Raw genomic sequence first — 17,669 nt, 5'->3', positions numbered from 1 at the left:
AGAGTCGTAAAGAATAAAAACGTGAGGGAGAATCAGGCATGCTGAACTACAAGCGTGTAGTTGCACACAGCGCCGCGTTGATAGATGTATCATAGCGTGCTTCTGTTTTTTTTTTCTCTCTCTTTGGCATGAGATTTCAAGCTACAACTGTGCTTGCCTTAAGGCGGCGCTCATCTTCCATGACTTGCGAGCTTAGGTATACGCTGTCTTGCTACCTGTTTTCATTGGACATGAGCGTTTAAGTGAAGCAAACTAGGGCTGTCCGGCAAAAGTAAGAGACCCTCTCGATACTTCTTGCAGTCAGTTAGCGACACTAGCGGGGTAGTTCAACGGCTGCGGTGCTACACTGTGAAGCATGAAGTCATTGGTTCGATTCTCCGTCGTGGCGGCCACATTCGAAGGAAGCGGAATTTAACATCACCTGGAAGCTCCGTGCATAATAAGCGTGATAGCTGGATTCTCACGGCCAACGAAATAGGTTATTCTATTCTCTGTCCAATGCGACGTCTCTTTGTAGCACAGATTTAAACAGCACAAAACGGTGCGGTAGGTATTCAGCTCAGCGGTGCCATCCCTGCCGGTGGACGGAATAGCGATGTAGTCCATCGTGTGAAACTCACTTAAAGAACCCCCTTAGTAACTAAAAATAAATCCGAGCCTTTCAAAATGGCATCTCTCATAGCTGCAGTGTATCCTGTTTGATGCTGAAAACCCACGAATTATGGAATGCGACTGTGCGGCACGTGAGGGCCATGAACGTCTCGTTGATAATACGGTTCTTCATTACACCCTAAAAATACAAACCACAGTAGCAACATTTTAAGTATGAGCGCTAGAGGACTCGTGTTGAGAGAGCGGACCATCTCACCTTCGCTCTAGTGGGCACACGATTTTGAGAATTTGGCTGCACAGATTATTCATAAGAAAGTCAATTCATGGAGCAAGCTGCGGACCGTCATCGCAATTTTTGTTGGCCTGACATTATACTTCAAGAAATCTCATCAAAGGAAATGCATGCCAGGCTTTATCTAGACTGTAGTTTTGAAACCGCTTATGTAACAGCTCGAAAAAAGAAGGAAGAAACGACGATAGAGACCGAGGGAAAAGAGCGCTCTTCTCACTCGCTCTCTATCGTCGTCCCTTCCTTGCTTCTTTTTTTCGCGCTGTTACATAAGTTGCAATGAATCAACTGGCCCAGCAAGCAACCATTCTTTAATAACCGGTTATCTTCGCAACAAAACTGTCTCAGTGTTAGCATGAGCACGACCTGGAGTAGGTATTCATTGTGTTCCTGTCTAAGCGTGTGAAATTGTGCATCACGTGCATTTCGCAACCCTTTCTGTACTATCTGAGATAGGCAATTGCTTTCCCGCTTGCTTTGACACTGTAGTTCGGCAACGAACTTCATGGATTTGACGTTGTGCTGTAGACAGTTCCGCATGAGTTTTAAGCACGAGTGCGCTCGCTGATTTCAACGTGCATGCATCGGGCAGGTTCCGCGCAAGCCGCGTTTTGATAATAAACAAATTATATTTCAACTCTTTTGGCTTCCGCGCGTCATCAGTGATCCGAGCGGTACGCCATCTAAATTTTTACCGGGATCGGCCGGCAGTTAACAGGGTATCATAAAATAGTTATGTGCAGGCACCATCGACGATGATTGTCAATGTAAGCGAATAGCCGAACGATTCATGAGACCTGCTCGATTAGGGATGGTGCGCTTAACGGCGTATACATATTTGTTGCAGTGAGACTATTTAAATTGCATTTCTTGTTTCATTGCGCTATTCCGTAAAGGAAAGAGGCGTTAACCGGTGCATGTGTAGCGGTAGTATATGTGGAGAGCAAGCTCGTCTGAAAGGGCTACACAAGTGGTCGGTTGACAATGAACGCACCCCACAATACGGATGCATCAGCGCACGCGCGCTATGCATGGGCGAAAGGTCTAACCACCAACAACCGACGCCAAAAACGGGCGCAAGATATATTCGCTTCAAAAGGAATAGGATCAAGCGATAAGAATCCATACAATATGCCTGCCCAAATTTCTTCCCTTGCGACATCGTTCTTGATGAGTCGATTGGTTGTGCACATTAGACGAAGGTGTTTTCCGCTTTAGGAATCACAATAATAATCAGCTTGTTTACGTTCTCTGCAATGTCAAAGTTTGTGGCGGTGATATCCAAGCACTGCTTTCTTCTGTGAGCGTCCTCCATCCTATGATGACAACATTTCTATCCTCATCACATTACACATACAATGATTTCCCTGGTATGTGTGCTGAGAGCCAATCTTTAGAATAGGCGAGACAATGCTCATGGCAGATGAAGGCAGTTCTGTCAAAGTTGTAGTGGCTTACAGCGCGTCAAATCCCTTTCGTTCAGAAGGCTTTCCCATCTGCTGCATACCATAATGAGAATGTACCATCCTCAGTCATTCTTTCAACAAAGTGTTGGCTTGGCCTAGTTAATTAGTACAAGTTAGGTTCGTTGCAGGAATGATGTACATCCATGATAAAGATTACAGCGACATCAAAACAATATGCTCCGCATTCCCGCGCGCAGTGAATTCGCGCTACGAATATTAATAATCGACAGCCCGCGTCCAGAGCTTGTCACTTATGCGGTACAGCGGTAACTGAAAATACATGGGAGAAACCTTTGTCCTACAGAGAACATGAGGTAGGCTGAGAGAGAGAGAGAGAGAATAATAATAATAATATTTGGGGTTTTACGTGCCAAAACCACTTTCTGATTATGAGGCACGCCGTAGTGGAGGACTCCGGAAATTTCGACCACCTGGGGTTCTTTAACGTGCACCTAAATCTAAGCACACGGGTGTTTTCGCATGTCGCCCCCATCGAAATGCGGCCGCCGTGGCCGGGATTCGCTCCCGCGACCTCGTGCTCAGCAGCCCAACACCATAGCCACTGAGCAACCACGGCGGGTAGAGAGAGAGAGAAGTCGTAAGGTACAGGCAGGGAGGTTAACCAGGCTGAGCCCTGTTGGCCACCCCGCACTGCGGAAGCAGGAAAGGGGACTGAAAGTTGAAAAAATGGAGAGAGCATCACACTTGCAATAACGCATTCATCGTTTAGTCCATCAAAAGTGGTCATACCGGCTGGTGCAACTCAAGTAGCGCAGCAGCCCTTTTGTGTCTTTGCACATCGTAAATGCACGATTTAGCTTGAGGATGACAATGATGCCTAGTTTTGTATGCTTCATCGCAGCTTCTCATTTAGCTCAAATAAACTTCTCAGGATTCACGCCGGCTACTTCCAGCTATATTAAACGCTCGTCAGTATGTGACGGCAGTAATGTGCAGCGTCGCACCGGCAATTACTTGTAACCTAGCTGAACGATAAGATACCATAAAAACGCTAGCAAGAAAAGCGTGTTCCAGCTCCTCTATTTCAGCCAGTCCACATTTAGCTGCCAGCCATGATTGCTTTGTGTTTTTGGCGTTGCACTAAGCACGAGGCGGCGACGACATCAGAAACGGTACGACGAAGGCCTTGTGACGCTCATAACCACACGGCGCGGATCACACATCGTGAACCCCATATGCTGAGTGGCTAAAACGGAATTATTCTGAAACCACTTCTTCAGGCACTGATAGACGGTGATGAACGATGTATCTGCAGCAGACACCATGAAAAGCGCCTGCTCATAAACGCTATCGCTGTAATAAGGTTTTAACTGCAAAGAAAGTCGTGTAACGAGCGCTGAAAAGTACAGATAAGCCTAATGGTATCGGCACTTACGAGTGCCCAAAGTAAATGAGAGATAGGAGTGTTATCGTGTAAATAACAATAGTGCTCAGTTAAAGAGGAGCAGTCATAAGAAACTACGACATCTATAGCCTAGCACTCTACGGCACGATCTAGCTGCTTGTGGTGAACGAGCGTTTGCGTATTTTGTTCCTTTTCCTTTTGACCTCTCTCTATCTCTCTCTCTCTCTCTCTCTGTCAGCCTATTTTATTCGGTGCACAAATCTCGGTTACACGACCACTCTATGACGCTCTATAATGCCATCAATCTCTTGTTACGCCAGTGAGCAATATGTAGTCTGTCAATGTTTCTTATACGCATGTATTCTCAAAATTCGCTCAATAAGACTATAATTAGAAGCTATCCGTGGCCTTCTATTCATGATATGGCTTCTAATGTCGCGATCGAGCGCTCTAAGAATTGACCAAGCAGCCGGCGACTGCCTTCGATCGACGCACTTGCCCACATGCGTGCTGTTATACAGTGCTAGCAGAATTCTTCAAATAACATTGACGTCTATCAGTGGCGAGCCTGTTTTCTAATTCTCTGTGCTCAAAGTGACTCACTTGCGCACATTCGCACAAACACCACGATGCTTTTTGAGTATTTTATTCCTTTTAGCATATTGTTTTAACTTCTTTGCCGAACAGAGTTCTCACGCCCCAGTTTCTCCTGCTTGAAATGCGCCCCTGAAATTAGTTTTCATATTTGAACCAGTGAAATGTCATTTTTATATTGCAGAAAGCTCAGAGTGGTCATTTGTACGTAGTATATCCGCGCGGTCTCAGTCTTTCTCTATGCGCACCGTAGATCGGACGTGGTCAGAAAACCGGACAATATAACGAAACGTTGTCACCTTGCCTTGAAATTCGCATCACGTACGGTTCCGTCGAGAACTCTGCCATTCCTTGTTGAATACTTTCAGTATGGTCAGCGCTTTCCGCAGTAGGTGAAAAGCTGAAGAGGAAGGATGATTCCGCCATGCGGTCTCTTCTGCTTTCCACATTGGTAAATCTACATTACAAAAGAAAGAGATTTCGCGTCATATTCGAGTGCCGCCTCTAGTGCCGCCTCGACTCATATATTTTGCATTGACCTTGGGGGCTTGATTTTGAACTATCGCATGTCGTCTGGGTAAACGTTAACGTAAAGAAGTATTTTAAATCCAACTGTCAAGGGTCGTGTTGCGCATGCAACTGCTTTATTACTGTTTTCGCCATTAGTTTCATCAACAGTAAATGACGTATAACTTTGGTTTATTACTGGATCCTCAAGTATCCTCTTCAGAGGGGGAGGGGGGGGGGACTAACTTGGCTGTTATAGCCAGAAACTTCTCCTCCTGATTACAAAAAAAGGCGCCAAATAAAACAACAGACGAAGGAAGGAGACACGAGACAACCACGTGGGTTGTCTCGTGTCTCCTTCCTTCGTCTGTTGTTTTATTTGGCGCCTTCTTTGCAATCATGTATAACCAACTCGCCCACCAGCACGTGCTCAGTTCTCCTCCTGAAAATCTTTTTCCCGGCTGAACAGTATGCTACTGCATTCTCATGTGTTTTCTGAAAACGATCTTGCCGTTTCAAGAAATCTGCTCCTGGAGCGGCACATATACTTTCTGGGCTCTAATGCAGACTAAACTCTCCACTTACATATTCATTGAGTGACCAAAACGTATTTTTAACGTCACTATCAAAGTTAAAATTGTGATAAGCCGATGTTGTCACGTTATATCTTACAAGGTGGCAATACCATAACTTTTACATCGAATGAAAATTAGAAAGCTTGAAACAATATACTTACTGTGAGTGATTTATGTAACAAATACCTGGTGAGCCTGTGACGATGGCGAAAAGTCTTCTTAGAGACTAAATACGCGGCCTTTTACAATTTCCAAGTTGCTTAAGAACCAACAACAGCATTACCTAAGAAACCTGTACGTTATAATTGCAAAATTAAAAATAATCGTATTTTATTTGAATACGACTAGAATATTCTGGAAACTTCACCCAGTTTGGAGCATGTCTGTTGGTATGTACGTCTGTGTCTAACCTCTTTCACATCAACTTGGATCTCTGGATATAGTCCATAGACTAATGTGTCGATCATTTGGGCTGCTGTGCGGTGGGTTCCCGGTTTGAAGCCAACCGTCGGAATAACGTCGGTCATTGAGTGCGTGAAGTTCTTTTCAAAGAACCTCTTTCACGCCAACTTTTGTCACTGGCCATGTGCCACACTGTATGTGCCGCTCTTCAATGACAAAGAAAAACGGTAAAATTTATCTGGTGCTGTACCGAATCTATGCCGGGTCACATACATGCAGAAATCTTGGCTGAATCCAAACTTGCACATGCGCCATGCGCGTATTTCACTGTGGCGCCGCTAGATGGCACAGCGTGTGCAAAGGGAAGCGCGAGGGGGGAGCCCGGCCGCAGTACGTGCACGTCTCACACTCGAAGCGTTTCGGCGAAGGCAGTACGGTGTGTGTCGCTACGTTGCGCCAACGCTAATTGCATCAACGTGGACGGTCATGTTGAGATGGTTTCTGCCAGAACATTTATGAACTCTCCTTTCTAATGACTCTTCAAGATATTACCTAATTAGAAAATAGAGATTCAGCTCTTCTGCCAGTTGCTAACCAATATGAGGCATCATACAAGTGAACAATGAAGAACAATATTTAATAGCAAGTACAGTATACGCTAGAATCTTCTAGCTTGCTGAGAAAATAACATAAAAATAGCCATGTGTGTTGCGTCCATTTCTTAAGATTTCTCGGAATTCGCTAAATGATAACAGCTTGAGATATGAAAAAAAAAGAGAGGGGATTTTGTTTGCCATGAACAACTTTTTGGCGGAATGTCATTGCGGGCTCCCAGTGCGGAGTAACTAAAATTTCGAGCGCCTCTGCTGGCATAATACCTCATTAGTGGGGCCATTCATGAGACTAAAGTGCCTCTCTAATGCATCGAAGCTGCGCAATGTTCAAAGATGCAGACATTGATCCGAGCGAGAGAACAATAAAAACAATATGCGAGGACAGCGAGAAACAAGAGAGCATTACAGCTCGAAGATAAAAGGCTTCTAAGAGCTCGCTTCACTCACGGGCTTGCACTAAGCGTATCCATCTGGGCCGGACGCCCATGGACTTACAAAGCTAACGCGCAGCGAGCGCAATCAATTGCCGGCTTGCTGGTGGAGTGAACGCATCTCGCAATGACAAGATTCTTCTGCTAGAACAGCGTGGCGCTTAACGCGCGGTGATTATGTTTCGCTGATTCAATTACAGCGCATGTCTGTACTGCCGGCGTTTCTCTTTGCCTCGAGCCTCGTTCTTTCTTTGGTGTCTCCTAGTTGTCTTTGTTACTTCACCGTTCACATGCCTACATGGCTCGGCTAGCCGGAAGGCTCGGTGATAATAGATTTGGCTTAATGCACTGCTTCTGCTTTTACGCTGGCCTCCCCCTGCCGCTCTTATGAGGCCCACTAAGTGACGCATATTTCATTTCACAAATTAACGACCGCCCCCCCCCCACCCCTCTTTTTACCCTACCAACAGTTCGCTCTCCCTTCTTTCAGCCCTAGTGCTCTGCCACTGTCGCTACCCTAACCGAATGGTTTCACCTAATACAGCGGTACCCTGCGGGAAAAATAAGAGTGAAGACTCGTTTCTCGGGTTCACCGGTTTCTTATCGTGGGGAGCGAAGGTGATTGATATTCATGAACACCATTTGCAGCTCGGAAAGAATCCTAATGAAGAAGTTGCAGTCGACAGGAACGACACCCTGCCTTATGTAGTACATCGTGTCAAATAAAACTCCGAATGCTAATTATAGGAAACGCACAGCCTTGTATATTCTTTTGAGGGTGACATCCATTAAGCGGACCAGACTAACTTTCATTGAAGGCCATGATATTTAGTTACTGCTTATTTTTCCTTTGCGAGGGATCTTTTTAGTAGTGCATCTCTAGTGTTAAAGTAATCCTTTCATTAAGCATGATTCCGTGCCACAAGCTTCTACAAATATATCGACGCTGTAGGGTATTTTTCAACTAAAATTGAAGTTCAGACATCTTCCTTTTTCGTGGAAGCTAATGTTTACGTGCATTTTTCAGCCAGCAGTGGTTAAGGGCCGCCCACGTAGCCAGAAATGTTCATATTGTATAACTACCTACCCGTCAACACTACCGAGAGTCGTGAAGCCTTCAGGAAAGAAAATGTGGCACAAATGGAGCTTCATCGATTTCTTAAACGAAGTTCTCGCGCCAAATTACCATTATCATGGCAACACGTGCCATCGTGAGCTATTATCTTTTGCAGTGCCCACACCAGCATAACTCATGCTAAGCGGAACCTTGCCAATGCTTATCGGAGATAATCTTCTGCTTCTTACACACGATTTATTACAAAGGCATTCCGTGTTTTAAGACGTAGTCCGCATGTTCCATAAGGGAATAATAACGCTCTCTATCTGCTAAGAAGAGGCGGGATCGCCATCTACTAGAACGAAGGCACGTCAAAATAAAATGTGTATTTATGATTTCTTCCAACTACAGCCCCTCTTATGCCTATAGCGGCCCGTGATGGTACACCCTCCCTTCCGTCTGTGTATTCCCTTAACGTAGTTGAAACAGCAACAAACCAATTCACTTCAGTAGCCTAGCTACAACTTTTCAGTCCAAAAAATTTGATGGGACAGTCCAGCTAATTTTTGCAAGGGAATCTCAACGCTGAAGTCAACTTCACTGGCATCCTTAATCATGCTGCTTGCCTCTACATCATCATCATCAGCAGCAGCAGCAGCAGCAGCAGCCTGATTAGCCACTGCAGGGCAAAGGCTTCTCCCATACTTCTCCAACTACCTTTGTCATGTACTAATTGTGGCGATGTTGTCCCTGCAAACTTCTTAACCTCATCCACCCACCTAACTTTCTGCCATCCTCCGCTACGCTTCCCTTCCCTTGGAATCCAGTCCGTAACCCTTAGTGACCATCGGTTATCTTCCCTCCTCATTACATGTACAGCCCATGCCCATTTCTTTTTCTTGATTTCAACTAAGATATCAGAAACTCACGTTTGTTCCCTCACCCAATCTGCTCTTTTCTTATCCCTTAACGTTACACCTATCATTATTCTTTCCATAGCTCATTGTGTCGTCCTCAATTTAAGCAGAACCCTTTTCGTAAGCCTCCAGGTTTCTGCTCCGTACGTGAGCACTGGTAAGACACAGCTGTTATATACTTTTCTCTTGAGGAATAATGGCAACCTGCTGTTCATGATCTGAGAATGCCTGCCAAACGCACTCCAGCCCATTCTTATTCTTCTGATTATTTCAGTCTCATGATCCGGATCCGCAGTCACTACCTGTCCTAAGTAGATGTATTCCCTTACCACTTCAAGTGCCTCACTACCTATCGTAAACTGCTGTTCTCTTCCGAGACCGTTAAACATTACTTTAGTTTTCTGCAGATTAACTTTTAGACCCACCCTTCGGCTTTGCCTCTCCAGGTCAGTGAGCATGCATTGCAGTTGGTCCCCTGAGTTGCTAAGCAAGGCAATATCATCAGCGAATCGCATGTTACTAAGGTATTCTCCATTAACTCTTATCCCGAATTCTTCTCAATCCAGGCTTTTGAATACCTCCTGTAAACACGCTGTGAATAGCATTGGAGAGATCGCATCTCCCTGCCTGACGCCTTTCTTTATTGCGATTTTGTTGCTTTCTTTATGGAGGACTACGGTGGCTGTGGAGCCGCTATAGATATCGATCAGTATTTTTACATACGGCTAGTCTATACCGTGATTCCGCAATGCCTCCATGACTGCTGAGGGTTCGACTGAATCAAACGCTTTCTCGTAATCAATGAAAGCTATATATAAGGGTTGGTTATATTCCGCACATTTCTCTTTCACCTGATTGATAGTGTGAATATGGTCTATCGTTGAGTAGCCTTAACGGAATCCTGCCTGGTCCCTTGGTTGACAGAAGTCTAAGGTGTTCCTGATTCTATTTGCAATTACCTTAGTAAATACTTTGTAGGCAAAGGACAGTAAGCTGATCAGTCTATAATTTTTCAAGTCTTTGGCGTCCCCTTTCTTATGGATTAGGACTATATTAGCGTTTTTCCAAGATTCCGGTACGCTCGAAGTCATGAGGCATTGCGTATACAGGGTGGCCAGTTTCTCTAGAACAATCTGCCCACCATCCTTCAACAAATCTGCTGTTACCTGATCCTCCCTCACTGCCTTCCCCCTTTGCATAGCTCCCAAGGCGTTCTTTACTTCTTCCGGCGTTACTTGTGGGATTTCAAATTCCTCTAAACTGTTCTCACTCACATTATCGTCGTGGGGGCTACTGGTACTGTATAAATCACTATAGAACTCCTCAGCCACTTGAACGATCCCATCCATATTAGTAATGATATTGCCGGCTTTGTCTCTTAAGGCATACATCTGATTCTTGCCTATTCCTAGTTTCTTCTTCACTGCTTTTAGGCTTCCTCCGTTCCTGAGAGCATGTTCAATTCTATCCATATTATACTTCCTTATGTCTGCTGTCTTACGCTTGTTGATTAACTTCGAAAGTTCTGCCAGGTGTATTCTAGCTGTAGGGTTAGAGGCTTTCATACATTGGCGTTTCTTGATCAGATCTTTCGTCTCCTGCGATAGCTTACTGGTATCCTGTCTAACGCAGTTACCACCGACTTCTATTGTACACTCCTTAATGATGCCCACAAGATTGTCGTTCATTGTTTCAACACTATGGTCCTCTTCCTGAGTTAAAGCCGAATACCTGTTCTGTAGCTTGATCTGGAATTCTTCTATTTTCCCTCTTACCGCTAACTCATTTATCGGCTTCTTATGTACTAGTTTCTTCCGTTCCCTCCTCAGGTCTAGGCTAATTCGAGTTCTTACCATCCTGTGGTCACTGCAGCACACCTTGCCGAGCACATCCACATCTTGTATGATGCCAGGGTTAACGCAGAGTATGAAGTCTATTTCATTTCTAGTCTCGCCGTCCGGGCTCCTCCACGTCCAGTTTCGGCTATCCCGCTTGCGGAAGAAGGTATTCATTATCCGCATATTATTATGTTCTTCAAACTCTACTAATAACTCTGCTCTGCTATTCCTAGTGCCTATGCCATATTCCCCTACTGCCTTGTCTCCAGCCTGCTTCTAGCCTACCTTGGCATTGAAGTCGCCCATCAGTATAGTGTATTTTGTTTTCCCTCTACCCATCGCCGAACCCACGTACGTCTTCATAGAAGCTTTCGACCATTGTGACTTTCGGTCATTGTGACTGGATGTAGGGGCGTAGACATGTACAATCTTCATTTTGTACTTCTTATTAAGTTTCACAACAAGACCTGCCACCCTCTCGTTAATGATATAGAATTCCTGTATATTACCAGTATATCCTTGTTAATCAGGAATCCGACTCCTAGTTCTCGTCTCTCCGCTAAGCCCCGGCAGCACAGGACGTGCCCGCTTTTTAGCACTGTATATGCTTCTATTGGCCGCCTAACTTCACTGAGCCCTATTATATCCCATTTACTGCCCTCTAATTCCTCCAATAGCACTGCTAGACTCGCCTCACTAGATAACGTTCTAGCGTTAAATGTTGCCAGGTTCATATTCCTATGGCAGCCTGTGGCGACCTCACTACCTCAATGGCGACCTCACTACCTTACTTAAGGGCCACTCAGTTGTTTTCTTACTTCGCGCTTTGCTGCAGGCACAAAGACTGAAACTTCCAAGTAGGACTGCAGATTTCCGGGCTAGTTAGTTCGTTGCCGTAATTCAGGTCACAGCGCTCTAGTCACACGGACAAGAAAGACGTCAGGGCGTGCGCTAAGCCTATCCGCCGATTGCTCGGCGCTGGCTACTCGGAGCTGCCCGGGAGCAGGGATTTAGTTGCGTAAGGTAAAAAATTTTGAGCGGCGGCATTTCGCTGTAGCCCACGTCCTCTCGTCTTTCTCGTCCGTGTGAATCGAGCGCTATGACCTCAATTATGGTTCCAAGTAGAAGTCTCGTTTGCTCAAACACTGCTGTTGCAGGGCATGCACTCTTCATGTAGAGAAGCGATAAAGGAAATGCCGGGATGTTAACCACGTTGAGCCCGTTTGGCTAGCCTGTACTAGCGAAAGGAGGAAAGAGGACTAAAAATAAGCAGGATAATATGGTCCCTATAACGTAAAACTATTCCAATCTGTTTTTATTCCAAACTCCTGACGTACAATTTATGTGCAGAGCGATAGGCGTGTAGCCATCTTCTATTCCTTTGAGTACAGCGTGAGTCACCGGCTATTAAAAAAAAACATTGTTTTTTTCCGGCATATTCATGCATCTTTAACGCGTACGCGTCACTTCGACGTGGTGAGTTATCGCGGTTTTGGGACGTCGCCTGACAGGCGAAGTGATCGCAGCCCGAAAACATTTCACGAATAGCAATTGGCCAAACGACACCTTTTTCGCTAATGGCGACAAAGGCGTTAAGTCAGCAATTATTATTTCACTTTCGTTTGGTCTAATCACATATAATCAATGTGCACATATCATATCAGATGCCCCGGGCCGTCTTCGCGGTTTTCGTGACGTCGCGTGATAGACAGGCGCAGTTGAGGTGGCCCGAAATCTCTTTCACCAATCGTCGAGGGCTAACTGCAGAATTGGAATAGGAAAGTTTGAAATAGTCTTACGGTATAGCATCCAAGTTCCCATTATGTCCGCACACACACGCAGTAATGCATTCATCGTTCAGTTCATCACAAGCGGTCACATAGGCCGGTGCATCTCAAGAACCAATGTAAATTCATTACAGGAGCACGTACGTACCTTTAGCATTATTTATACGCTCGCACAAGTTGCTACTAAACAAAATGAAAGCAGGGCTGTTCTGACAGAGCATCTATCTCACTCACACAGGCGTGTCAAGTTGTGGCTACAGAATCTTCCAATAAGGAGCGTTACAAAACGGATACAGCCAGGAGCAGTTAGCTAAGAAACATTCAATTAGCTATAGTACTGGTGCAACGACATGAAACAGCTGTGGAGACATGAACAAAAGAAAAAAGAAAAAAACACACACACACACTGGTTGGCTGAGGCGTTTGATCACCATCGCTGAGATGCTGCATCTCTTAAAGTGAACTAGGGTACCCGAGAGATGCGAACAAGACAAAGAGTCGCCCAAGCTGTCGTGGAACAATGCTTTCTCAAGCGAAGGGCACTTCAATAGCACCTAAAGGAGAGTGAAGCAAGAGGCAAGATATAATATAAAGCAGGCGAAAAGCAAATTTAATACAGACACTATAAAGGCTCATCCCATGAGAGAACCATGCGAGGAAGGCAAATGATTTTCCCTCTATTTTTACATGTTACATCTTCCCACTCTTTGAGATATCGCCTATATGGCATAGGTCATAGACGTGCTGGTAAGCACACCAAAAGGCCCAACCAAAAGGGCCCCCACTAAACATGTAGAACCTTTTGGAGGCTACAAAGTATTCTCTGTTAACGCACGAAATGATGCAGTGCTTGCGCTGCATACTTCTTTCTACAATACGCTACAAGAGCATGTAATACCTCCATCCTCGTATGTTTTGTTTGACAGATGCACTTGGCATCTCGCTTACGAAAAATTTATACTATGCTTCTTCTTTGTGACGAACACAACCTAGGGATGGTTCTCTTATGCACAAAATAAATAGTAACACTGATTTCACAGCTTTCCCAAATATTAAAATTCTTAGTTGTGTACATATACGCTTCATTACTTTCACATGAATGAACTCTGGTTGGCTTACGCATATAGCGACCATGCGATTTTTCTGCGAACATGCATGCCGCAAAAGGAAACGATGGTGTTGCATCTTCTAGGTCTCTGTCAATTAGATGTCGCCAGATTGAGCTTCAATGGCGCTGCGTGATTCCGCTGAAATAATATTTATGAAACAGAGAGAGAAACGTAAGCGTGATAGGTGTTACCAAATAACTGCACTCACCAGAGATGAATTCAGGCTCAGCGCCAGTGAGCGTGCTCTCATGCCGGTGTCATCTCCAACGGTGATCCGTCGACGCGGTGACGACGTCTCCAGGGTAGGAAATTATACGGCACGGCTTCTGCGCCTTCGAAGAAGCGCATTAAATCTCCAGAGCCAGGATAAACCACGTCGCCTCGGAACGCCGCCTGATTCGGCGCAAGCGAAGAGGAAAAGTAAAGCGGAGAAGGGTGCACTACAGCCCCGGTCTGTCTTCGGTCCCTTCTCACCAACACAGCGCTCAAGAGCGAGGCGTCTGCACCGTGCTTGGGAGCAAAATGAAGAGTGCGAGAAAGAAGATCGAATAAGACTACGACAGAAGCCCGCACTTTAGTCTGCTGTTGTGAACCGAGTTTGCAGCCCGTTTACCGAATTATCGTGTTAAGAAGAATTTAAGCACATTGCAATTTGTGGCTCTTCCCCGCTAGCGGCAGCGTATTTCTCTGAAAACAAAGCCGCCATCAGGGCTGCACATCCAACGTTGACAGTACAATTTATTTACAGTGGATAAACTTCGGAATTCCCTTGTCACAATGGCACTAACCGGTGAAATATCATAAGACTGAGCTTACTAGTATATTCACGCAGCAATGCCAATACAAGTGTTATTGAAAGACGCCCCCTGCAAAGTCCGCGCCGCCAGTGGAGATGGGGCAGTGTTTGGTGTCCAAACACAACATTCTCTCCCCGCCACCCGAGAGAAATAATATTACAACCAGGCCCTGTGACTGCGTATATTAGATGCATGAAATTCAGTGGAGCCTACTTTCAGCAGTGTACCTTGCCATGCAAATGCGTGTCTTCTCTTCAATGGTAGCATGAAGATGGGATAGTCCGAGTTAACAGATCCAGTCACCATCGCAAATAACCCGTAGCGCCTTAAGCACCCTTTCTTTTTTCCTGCGTAGTGTGCCGACAATTTCTGATTGGGATGCCTTCAATGCTTTAGGTTAATACGCCTTCCCACCAAAGCTCTTCACATCTACATTGCGAAGCACTTGTTTCTCAACGGTAAAACACCATAAAGGTATCTTCATTGCTGTGTTTAAAGCCAACAGCGGTTGTAGCGTAAACGAAAGCAGCTGCTCTCATATGTATCTCTACTGGCGCATTCGGTACTGTGATTAGCTGAGACTCAGAATAATGCTCAGACTTTGACGCTCCAGAGCGTTGATTTCGTCTCCGGTGAAAGCGTACATTTTATATTGTTGCAAGGCGGAGACAATCACGAACGTCGTGTATGCAAAGCAAATGCCGAACGCACCAGCTCATACTAGAACATGGTGGCCGAAACACTCCAGCAACAACAAGACTTCTTTGTCATTGTCTCTTGCCTGCACGTCCCGTTCTGCATCGCGACACTGCGCCGCCGGGGTTGGAGCGCTGACCCGGCGCAAGCGATGATGGCCCGGTAAAGGCTCGCACGTAGGATTTAAACAGGAGACCTGAAAAACATCGGTTCTTGGCTGTACGGACGACTGGCCTGGTTCTTCGGGAGCAATCTCGTACGTCACAGACGAAAGCTGTTGCGGGATTCGGTAGGGACCTGAATATCGCGACAGAAGTTTTTGCGATAGGCCCACACGATGAAATGGTAAAATGGTAACCACAGGAACACGACGGAGACAAGTAAATACTGGACGTCCCCATGGTGCGTATCATAACGGGCCTTCTTGGATGCCTGGGAAACAGTGAAGCGAGCGCGGGCAGTCTGACGGGCCTGTGCGACCATAGAAATCGCATTGCGTGCATAAGCGGTGTGCAATTGTGTGGCGTGTATAATTACAGTGTCCGAGGCCAAAACGGGATTCCGGCCAAGCAGTAGAATATACGGTGAGTAACCTGCAGTGTCATGGCTGGACGAATTGTACGCGAAGGTTGCATACGGCAGAGTAACGTCCCAGTCCTGATGGTCTGGAGAAACAAACATAGCTAGCATGTCAGTAAGCGAACTGTTCAGTCGCTCTGTGAGACTGTTATTCTGTGGATAATAAGCAGTGGCTCTTCGATGCTCAGTGGAGCAGAGGCGTAGGATATCATCAATGATCTTTGACAAAAAGTAACGAGCGCGATCCGTGAGGAGCTTACATGGAGCACCGTGGTGCAGGATGACGTTATGTAGGAGGAAATCCACGACGTCAGTGGTACAATTTGTAGGCAGAGCTCCCGTAATGGCGAAGCGCGCGATGTAGTCGGTTACAACCGCAACCCATTTGTTCCCCTTCTTTGAGGTAGGGAAAGGGCCAATAGGTTTAGTCCCACACGAAATGAAGGCTCAGTGGGAATATCGATGGGTAGTAAAAGCCCAGCTGGAGCCGTGGGAGTGGGCTTGCGGCATTGGCAAAGGTCGCAAGCAGTCACATACCGGCGCATAGGGCGGTAGAGGTCGGGCCAGAAGAAACGGCGCCGGACTCGGTCAAAGGTGCGAGTAACACCGATATACCCAGCGTTGGGCACGTCGTGGAGTGGTTGAAGCACGGTGCGCTGAAGGTGCCCCGGTACGACTAGCAGTAGGTCAGCACCATCAGGGCGCAAGTTTCGTTTGTACAGGACTGCGCCGTAAATGCAGAAGAGACGAAGGGAAGGATCACGAGTTGGCGAGCTTGACCGATCCATATTGTTTCGCAGAACAGAATCACGGCGCTGTTCATCTCTAATGTTGAGGAAGCCTGAGATGGGCATAATGCTGTTGTCGGATTCGAGGTCTGTGGCTTCCAGTGGATCAACAGGGTGGCGGGACAAGCAGTCAGTGCCCTGATGTAAACGGCCGGATTTGTACACTACAAAGAATGTGTACTCTTGCAAGCGTAATGCCCAACTCCCAAGACGTCCTGTTGGGTCCTTCAACGAGGAGAGCCAGCAGAGTGCGTGATGGTCGGTAATTACACGGAAATGGCGACCAAATAAGTATAGGCGAAACTTCACTATCGCCCAAACCAGCGCTAGGCACTCTCGTTCCGTGATAGAATAGCTGCAATCGTCCGTGGACAGAAGACGGCTTGTGTAGGCGATAACGCACTTTTGACCACGCCGAATTTGGGCAGGAACAGCGCCAATGCCCTGGCCACTAGCGTCTGTACGTATTTCAGTGGGCGCTCAAGGGTCAAAATGGGCTAAAATTAAAGAGACCGTCAAGGCTCTGATGAATGCTGTGAAGGCTTCCACCTGCCGCTGTCCCCACGTGAAAGAGACGTCGTTCTTTAAAAGCTCGGTGAGAGGACGAGCGATGTCAGCAAAAATTCGCACAAAGCGACGAAAGTACTAGCATAAGCCTATGATGCTGCGAATCCGGAACTTAGCACAGCCGATGAAAGTTTTGTACAGCACTAACTTTGGCCGGGTCAGGTCGAATTCCATTGAAGTTTACAAGGTGCCCGAAAACGGTTATTTCACGACAACCGAATTGATACTTCGACGAGTTGAGCTGAAGCCTCGCAGCGCGAAACATAGTAAGGAATATCGCAGGACGCGTGTCTTGCGGTAGAAGTTGGAGCAAGAACGATTAGGTCGTCGAGATAACACACACAGATGGCCCATTTCAAGCCTCGGAAAAGAATGTCCATCATTCTCTCGAACGTCGCTTGGGCATTGCAAAGCCCGGAGAACATGACTCTGAATTGAAAAAGTCCATCAGGCGTAATAAAGGCTGCCTTATCGCAATCGTCATCATGTTCGATCTGCCAGTAGCCCGAGTGGAGGTCAATCGATGAAAAATATTTCACCCCGTGTAGACAGTCAAGTGCATCATCGATACGAGGCAATGAATACACGTCCTTTTTGGTGATCCCGTTCAGATAGCGATAATCTACACAAAATTTCTAGATGTTACCTTTTTTCTTGACCAGGACAATGGCGAGGCCC

The 17,669-nt window shown here is 46.2% G+C and overlaps 1 protein-coding gene across 4 annotated transcripts in view; it reads left to right on the top strand.

The window, feature by feature from the left end:
• LOC135916635 (plexin-B-like) overlaps nt 1-17,669 on the top strand; it is a 479,058-nt gene that overhangs the window by 212,143 nt on the left and 249,246 nt on the right. The gene's annotated exons all lie outside the window — the stretch shown is intronic.

Source organism: Dermacentor albipictus, chromosome 5 (assembly GCF_038994185.2).
Source record: "Dermacentor albipictus isolate Rhodes 1998 colony chromosome 5, USDA_Dalb.pri_finalv2, whole genome shotgun sequence".
Classification (NCBI taxonomy): Eukaryota; Metazoa; Arthropoda; class Arachnida; order Ixodida; family Ixodidae; genus Dermacentor; species Dermacentor albipictus.
This window is presented reverse-complemented; position numbering and strand designations above follow the sequence as displayed.